Genomic DNA, 8,849 nt, shown 5'->3' with positions numbered 1-8,849 from the left:
CCGGTGCCAGCTCCCTGCCCTGCCTCCTTCCTTCTTCCACCTCTCCTGGCACCTGGGCAGGTGTGAACGAATGCGGACCACTGCGGACTGGCCTTCCTTGGCTTGATGGGCCCATCCAGCCCAGCTGGGAGGCAGTGCCTGCAGCTGCCAGGCCCTCCCAGGTGGCTGACCTCCACTGGGGTCCACGCCCAGGGGTGGCCCAGAGCCCAGGCTGGATCCAGATTCGAGGTGAGGCTCCTGTTTCACTTCTGAGCCTCAGTTTCCTCTGCGAGTGAGAATGGGAGGTGCCAAGAGCACTGGGCCACAGCTCAGTCCCAGGAGGACCACCCGGTGACACGCCCCTGTGGCGTCCCCTCACCGTCCAGGTGGTCATCCTCCAGAGAGCACCATCTGGGTGGTTGGCCCCCTGGCTGGTCAGTCCCCCCTGTGAGACTGTTGAGGTATCTGGGCGCAGGATGGTTGTTCCAGGGAAGACTGTAATCCCAGGCTGGCCTCCTCCTCCTCTCCCCGGCCTCCTTTCCAACGCCTGGCCTCAGATTCTCTGTAAAATACTATCAGCTGGGTGCTGGTGGTGTGTAATCCTAGCTACACAGTGGAGCTGAGATCTGAGGATCGAGCTTTGAAACCAGCCCAGGCAGGAAAGCCTGTGAGACTATGAGTCTCCAGTTAACCACCAAAAAGCCAGAAGTGGAGTTGTGGCTCAAATGGTAGAGCACTAATCTTGAGTGTAAAAGCTCAGTAACAGCGCCCAGGCTCTGAGTTCAAGACCCAGTAACACACACACACACACACACACACACACACACACACACACACACACACACGTCCCACAGGTCTTCAGAGCCTGGATTCTGGGTATTGTGGATGGCACAGGAGGGGAACCCGATGTACTTCTTCTTTTTTTTTTTTTTTTGTCAGTCGTGGGGCTTGAACTCTGGGCCTGGGCGCTGTCCCTCAGCTCTTCAGCTCAAGGCGAGCGCTCTACCACTTGAGCTACAGTTCCACTTCCGGTTTTCTGGTGGTTTATTGGAGATAGGAGTCTCACGGTCTCTCCTGCCCGGGCTGGCTTTGAACCACGATCCTCAGATCTCAGCCTCCTGAGTAGCTAGGATTACAGGTGTGAGCCACCAGCGCCCGGCCCGATGTACTTCTGTGCACCCTTTCTCCAAGGGTCCTTTCCGGGCACCCCACATACCCTAGCCCAGAAATGGTAAGGCCCCGAGTTGAGGAACTTCTGTCAGCCACCAGAGGGCGCTCTAGGATCACAGGCAGAGGCGCCAGGCACGCGCAGCCTTGGAGGAGGCTGCTTCATCCTGGGCAGGGGCCTGTGGTCACCTCCTCAGTCGCCTCCTTTGGGTTGGGCCAGGCTGGGCAGGTGCCCTAGTCCCTAGCATGGCCGAGCCCACATCCTGAGAGGAAAAGGGGCCATCTGAGGTCCCCTAGTATTTACAGAGATCCAGGCAGAGCACCCAGAAGCCCTTGGGGCTGTAGGCCCCAAGGGTCCAGTTATATGAGGAGTCCTCCCTTGGGGAACCATGGCAAAAGGGCCAGACCCCGGTCCTGAACAAGGTCAGGCAGTATTGGGTCCCCGGAGGTCAGCCTGGACTCACGCCTGTGCCAATTGGGGACCTGTCCAGGGTCTGATGCATGTGACCAGGCCGGATATGCCCACGGTGGTGAAATGCGGCCTCACCGGCCCTTCCTCCATCCGGGCCCTGACTCCCCCTCTGGGAAAGGCCAGCTCTGCCTTCTGGACGCCCAGCAGGGCTGGGTGCTCCCCCCACCCCCACCGCCCAGTCTCAGTACCTGTGACGGTCCCAGCCCCCCTGCCAGCCCAGCTTCGTTCGTCCTCAGAGACCCCTGGACCGGGAGCACATCCGTGCAGGATGCCTGCCCCAGGCTCTCGGCTAGACGATCGGGTCACCTGTCCACGCGCACACGCAGCCTTGCTCTCTGAATGACCTTTGTTTCCCATGTGCATGTCCGCGTCTGCTTCCCGCACTGACCTGTGGAACCGGGTATCCACTGCCGTCCCTGGGCCTAGGACCCAGGCCCATGCAGCATGCTCAGCGGGGCCTCAGTGAGCAAGGGAGCCCTCGGGCCCTGCCCGAGCCACGGGACTGGGGGGGGGGGAGGTGGGAGGCGTGGATGAGCAGCCCCGGCAGGGTGCCATGAATGACGGTGCTTCTTAGGCCACGCCCCGGACAGCCATCAGGGTCCTGGCCGCACCAGGCCTGTCCCCCGACAGCAGCTCCCCTTCCAGGCCACGCCTCCCGCCTGTTACCACCCGCCCCCCACCCTGCACCACCACCGAGGCACAACACGCGTGCTCAGAAGCCATCCAGACCCACAAGGGTCGAGGTCTTGGCCCTGAGAGGAGGTGGCAGGGCCGCTCCAGCCCCCACGGACTCATCGCCCTCTCGTGGGCTGTACTGGGAGCAGCACCCCTCCCTCCCGGTCTTCAGGAAAAGGCCCTGACTGACACACAACCCTTCCCCCCTCCCCCCCAGGAGGAGGAGGCTGGCCTGCCTCTCCCACCCACAGCCCAGGGCTGTGACTGCCCCTGACTGGAATGGGGCTGTGGATGAGCTGTGTGGCCGAGACGCTGTTCCTCCCACCCCAGGACTCCCTGCTGCCCACTCCCGAGCCCCCGTTTCCCACAGCAAAGCCACAGCTCTGTAGCTGCCCTGGGTGGGGTGGGGTCCTCCCTCCTCCCTCCTAGCCCTCCCTCCTCACTCTCTGGACCTCTAGGGCACAGGCTCTACCTGAAGCTTGGCCTGACTCCTCTCAGCCTGGGTCAGCTGGGGGGCGGGGCTTCAGGCCTAAGGCCCCGCCCACTGGCTCTGGCCCAGTTAGCCCCCGCAGGCTAGCCCCCGCCACGGCCACCCCTACACCCACCACTGTCCTGGGAACGCCGTCTCAGCCCACCCACGGCAGGGACGAGCCTGCCCCCATCCCACGGATGGCAACAGAGGCCGAATGGCTATGTCTAGGACTCAGGCCAGGCCAGGAGAGATGACAGCCAGTGCCCAGGCAGAGAACAGAAGCACCGGTGGAGAAGGCGGTGTTGGTAAGCGGCAAGGAGTTCACCTGCAGCACATGGGGCCCTGGGTTTGATCCCCAGCAACAAAAAGAAAAGGAAAAAACCCCCACAACTGCAGGGGTTTCTCTGCCAGCGTGCTGCGCTGCCAACAAGGAAATAGATGAGAAATAAGGCAATGGTTTAAATGGCTGTAGAGAAACACGAAGCTGGGGAGAAGCGGAGACCGGGGATTTTAATCGGCTGCCAGAAAAATCTCCCACAGACAGTAAGATTTCTGACAGCCTAAGGAAGGGTGGGCAACCCTTCATGTGCTATTTACCTTTATTCACCTGCCATCATCCATGCCATTCTGTATCCATCCCATTATCCATCCATCCACCCATGTATCCCCATCTACCCATTCATCTGTCTACCAGCCACGTATACCCCCACCAACTCACCCATGATCCACTCACCTTTCATTCACCTACCATTCTGTCCATCACTGTCTAATCCATCCATCCATCCATCCATCCATCCATCTACCCAGTGATTCATCCATCCCCTCATCCATCTACTTACCCACTCACCCATCAATCTTCCCACACAACCATCCATCCATCCATCCATCCATCCATCCATCCATCCATCCATCCATCCGTGTATCACCACCCATCCATCCATCTACCCACCAATCTGCCCACCCAACTCAACCATCGTCCATCCGTCCTCCCATCCACTCACCCACCTGTCCATCCGTTTCCCTCACTGTCACTCACTCACCATTCACTGACTTCTCTGGGGCGCCTGGCTTCACCCAGGCGTGTGAGTCAGCACCTGGTCCGGCCCGGCCACACCCCGTGGTGGTGGCAGCTCCTTCCCGGGCCCTGGGCAGGCGTGGGAGGGGCACCGTGGCATGTGCCTGTCTTGCAGCTCCCCTCGGTGAGCGTGTCCCACTGGCAGCATCGCTGTCTCCTGAGGTCAGGTCTCCCCTCGGTGCCTCGGGCCTCCCCCACGCGGCAGCCCACCCAGGCAACAACTCAGACGGCCCAGGACGCCACGGGCGGTCCAGTCATGCCCTCCTCCTCCGTCCCCTGCCCCTTGTGCCAGCCCTGGGGAAGACTTGCTCAGCCACCTCTTCAAGTCTACTCCCGGGTCCCGGCCTTGGGGATCACTGCCAGAAACTGTACTGGAGCCGTGACATTGGGGGGCAGGTCCCCCATCCTCCCCTCTGGGAGGCCACTGCCCAGGGAGGGGGCCGGGGGAGGCCCGGTGCCGGGGGGGCGGATCCCCAACACACCCACTGGGAACTGGAAAGGCAGATTTAGCGGCCACTGGAGGGGCCCACGGAGAGCTTTCCGAAGCTGACGGAGGCCACAAGGCACACAGCCCAGGTCCATAGCCCCCGCGCGTGGGGCCAACCTTCCCCGCAATTAGAACTGACACTGACCCCAGAGAAATGTCTGGAAGGTTCTTGGTCACGGTGGGGCGTGGGGTATGAGTCCATACGGTGATATCAGAAGGCCCGCTCCCGCCGGCTGCTGCGGGCGCGTGGGCGTGGGAATCTGCCGGGAGGGCCTGGCTGCGCAGCCCGTGGGAGGGAGGCTCGCTGGGGTGCAGCCGTGACCTCCCGGGCACTCCCTGCCCCCCGCTCGGCCTGCTGCTCCGAACCACCGGCCCAGCCTGCCCTGCTGCTGCCAGGCTCTCCGCTGGTCCCTTCCTTTGGTTTCCTGTACTGGGCTTGGACCTCAAAGCCCTGTGCTTGCTGGGCGAGTGCTCTGCCACTTGAGCCACACTGCCAACTTCACTGCAGGGTTTTTTTAGGAACAGGGAGAGGGAAATCCCTAGGCTCTTTGTGGTCACAAAACATGCATGGGACCCCCCCCCCCCACACATACTCACACACTCTCTCTCTCTCTCTCTCTCTCTCTCTCTCTCTCTCTCTCTCTCTCACACACACACACACACACACACACACTCAGCTCTCATCCTTCTGGGCTGTTTCCCAGTTTGGAAGAGGAGAGGTAGGGCACAGAGCTGTGCATGGGGGCTTGTGGGAGCCAGTGTCCAGTCTCCTGCCCTGCCCCCTCCCGCCCTGCCATGTCCCTTCCTGTCCCGCCCTGCCCTGTCCTCTGTCTTGTTCTCTCCTGTCCTCTGTTCTGTCCTCTGTTCTGTCCTCTTCTGTCTTCTTCTGTTCTCTGTCCTCTGTTCTGTCCTCTGTTCTGTCCTCTTCTGTCCTCTGTCCTGCTCTGTCTTCTGTTCTGTCCTCTGTCCTGTCCTCTGTCCTGTCCTCTGTTCTGTCCTCTGTCCTGTCTTCTGTCCTGTCCTCTGTTCTGTCCTCTCCTCCTGTCTAGCTCTGTCTCTCCGCCCTGTGGCAGGGGAGGAGCATCCTGATCACCGAGGTCAGCTGGCGGCCGGCTTCCTGGGCACGAAAGGATGTACTTATGGGGTGTCGTGCTGAGCAGGACATAGTGGAGCTCAGTGTGGCTCACAGTGGGGCTGGAGGGGTGTCAGGGCTGAGGGCTGGCGGGCCCTGCTTTGCCTCTGTTCTGTTGGGGTAGCCGCCCTTGGGGACCCTCGGAGCCCCCTTAGGAAGGAAGAGGCCTCATCTGAGTTTGGCTCTGGACCCTTCTGCCTCCTGCTGTGGGGTGTGCGGGGGGTTCTGCCCTGGGTCCCCCCTCGGCCTGCCGCTGGGGGGGGGCCGAGTGAAGGGCTCCGTAGGAGCTGCCTGTGGAGTGAGAGCCTGCGGCAGCGGTCTGTCTGGGAGAGTTGCTGGCCGGGAGGATCCAGAGACAGAGGCCAGGCAGCCCTTGACAGCCCGTGCCTCCGGGGTCTCTGCACAGGTCTCATGGGGCGCTGGACTGCACCGGTCTCTCCTCTCCCCAGCGGCCTCCCCCATGGCAGCGGGGTTCAGCGGGGATTGGGGGGAACGAGCCAATGGCTGAGGGCTGGGTCAGACCCTGCTGCCCACCCACCAGCAGGTCTCCTGGGATTCCCTGTCCCATTCCTCCCCCCTTCTACCTCCCCCTCCCCCGTGGCCAGCCCTGTCCAGCCCAGCCGCAGCCTCTTCTGCCCACCTGCCCTCTCTCCTTCCTCTCTGCTCACCCCTTCCCGGGCCCCCATTCCTTTCTCTGAACCCTCAGAATGGCAGGGAGCTCACGGCGCCCCCTTTCCAGTGTCCCCCAGAGCCAAGGCCGGCACGGCTCAGGACGGTCGCCCGGAGTTCTCCCAGCTGTCCCGGGCAGCCCAGCCCCTCCAAGAGCCGCCCACTGCTCGGGCAGCGATTGGTATAGTTTTTTTTAAAGATGGAAATGTACACAAACGTGAAGAGCTCAGTATAATGAGCGCATTCACCACCAGCTCGAACAATCCCCGGTTTCAAAGCCGTTTTGTGTCAGCTCCACCTGGCTCCCTCCCCCTCCTCCCTGCCTCCCTCCTCCTCCCCCCTGCCTAGCATTTCCAAGCGCTTCCCTACAGCCTGAACACTACCCACGGTCCTTTGCACCACGTGCACCCCTGCCAGGCTCCCTCACCCTGAGTTCACACAGGGGTGGAGGCGGGTCACCCTCGATTCTGCCCACCTCCAAAAGTCCAGAATAAAGAGTCCAGGAGCCAACCAAGGGCGGGGAGGGCCTGCCCCACCAGGTGGGTTTTGAAGGCATCTGCCGTGTTGTGACCACAATTCTTCCTGACATTGTGCTGCTACTGAATCGTCCCTTCGAAAGGCTTTCAGTGGACAGTTATGAAATCGTCTTAGGACAAATACATGGAGGCGTTTACATGAGCAGTTCCAAGGCAAATCAAAGGGTCGGTTTGTGATTCTTCTGTGTTGGCCTTTGTGTCTTTTATCTCTTCCAGCGAACCTTTTGGTTCCTAAGGAAGTTCACATGACATGAGATTGATACAGACAGATATGATTTCAAACGAACGGCACAGCCAGCCTCCTGCAGTTGTAGTTCTGCCTCTGCAAACTCAGCTAACCCCAGATGGAAAGGCTTTTTGAAAACCAAATTGCGTTTGTACGGAGCACAGGGCTTTCTTCACGTCAACCCTCCTTAAGCCACAGAGTACAGCAGCAGTACGCATGACATTGACATTGGGTTGGGTGTCTTAGGCCTTCTAGAGCTGATTAAACTCTATTTATTGTGGGACTCCAGGGTTCATGGCTGAACCGTGGCATAATTCAGCCGCTTGAAGTCCATGGTGGCCGTTCTGTGACTTGCTAATGTATTTATTTTAGGTGCCAGTACTGGGGCTTTAGTTCAGAGCCTAGGCTCTTTCCTTTATATTCTCTCTTGCTCTGTCTTGCGTGTGCTCTCTCTCTCTCTCTCTCCCTCTCTCTTTTCTTAAGGCTGGTGCTCTATCACTTGAGCCATAGCTCCATTTGTTTCTGTTTGTTTGTTTGCTTTTCGGTTAATTGGAGGTAAGAGTCTCATGGATTTCCTGCCCAGGCTAACTTTGAACTGTGACCTTCAGATCTCAGCCTCCTGACTAGCTAAGATCGCAGGCATGAGGGGCTGGCACTCAGTTCTTGCTAATATGTAACCACTGCAATTCACAAACCTACATGTCATTTTTCTACTTTCCTCTGGCATCTTGGGGTTAGTTCCTGGCAGTGGGATTTCCAGGTCAAAGGGCACATGCGCTTTTACTAATATTGCCAGAATTCCCTTCCCATGATGACGAGAAAAGCACCTGCCACCCTGCCTCTCCCACCGATTGTGCCGTCAGACGGCTGGGCTGCTGCCAATCAGATAGGAGAGCAATGGTATCAGCGTGTACTTTTCATTTGCATTTTTCTTGTGAGGAGCCTGGGCTCTTCTCCCCACCCCCTTAACTGCCGAAGGCCACAGACCTCTTTCCCCATGCACTGTTCATGTCTTCTGTCTACGTTCACCGGGGGTTCCTCTGTCCTGTTCTTCACCTGGGTTCACGGGGCTTTGTGTATGGGTGACAGGGCCCTTTGCTCTTGCATTTGTTACTTACTGTTTACTCTCCCCACAGTGTTTCTCTGGTTTCTTTTCCTACTGTTTCTTGGGGATCCCCCTTCCTCACAGAACCTGCGTGGCTTCCTCTTAACCCGCATGTGGGAGCCCAGGGTCCCCTTGGCTATGGGGGGGGCTTCCTCACATTGGCATGGAGGTGGAGATGCCAGGTTCCTTTGGGGTGTGGTGGGTAGTGAAGGGGGGGTCTTTTCTGTCTGCTGTCCCCCACCGACTGAGGCACAGAGCTCAGGCTGCCCAGAACTTTCTGCTCCGCTGTCATTCACCCCTGTGAAGCAGGCCGGCCAGATTGGAGCTAAGTCCGGGTCCCGCGCCCTCCTCCCGGCAGCTTTCCCACGGGACAGCCCTGGAGCGGACCCGGCCCCACCTCCCAGCAAATCCGGGACCCAGGGGGTGCTCCCCCCGTCCCGGCGGCGCCCCTCTGTCCTCCTTGCCCCTCAGTCCCTTTCCAGGGTGGCTCCGAGGGAAGAAAAGTGGGAGCCGCGCCCCAGCAGGCGGGGCCCCTCCAGCACCGGGCGGCACCTGTCGGCTTCGGGCCTTGCTCCCTAGTGTGGTAGGGGGACTCAGCCGCAGCCGGGGTGGGCTTCGGGCAGGCAACGGGGCGCGGACGGCAGGTGGGGGCGGAAGGGAGAGGGGCGCAGGGCGGGGCGGAGCAGGTGGCGCGGGGCGCGCGCCCACAGGTGGGCTCGGACCTGGGCGCCGGGGCGGGGCGCCGGGGCGGGGCCCGCGGGCCCCAGGGGGCCGCCCCGCCAGGCCCCGCCCCCGCCCCCGGGAAGGGCGGGCCGCGGCCCCCGCCAAGCCCTGCCTGGCGCCCGCCTCGGCCA

The sequence above is a fragment of the Dipodomys merriami genome, unplaced genomic scaffold, assembly GCF_024711535.1.
Source record: "Dipodomys merriami isolate MVZ:Mamm:240054 unplaced genomic scaffold, mDipMer1.0.p SCAF_78, whole genome shotgun sequence".
In the NCBI taxonomy this organism is placed as follows: domain Eukaryota; kingdom Metazoa; phylum Chordata; class Mammalia; order Rodentia; family Heteromyidae; genus Dipodomys; species Dipodomys merriami.
Note: the sequence above shows the minus strand (reverse complement) of the source record.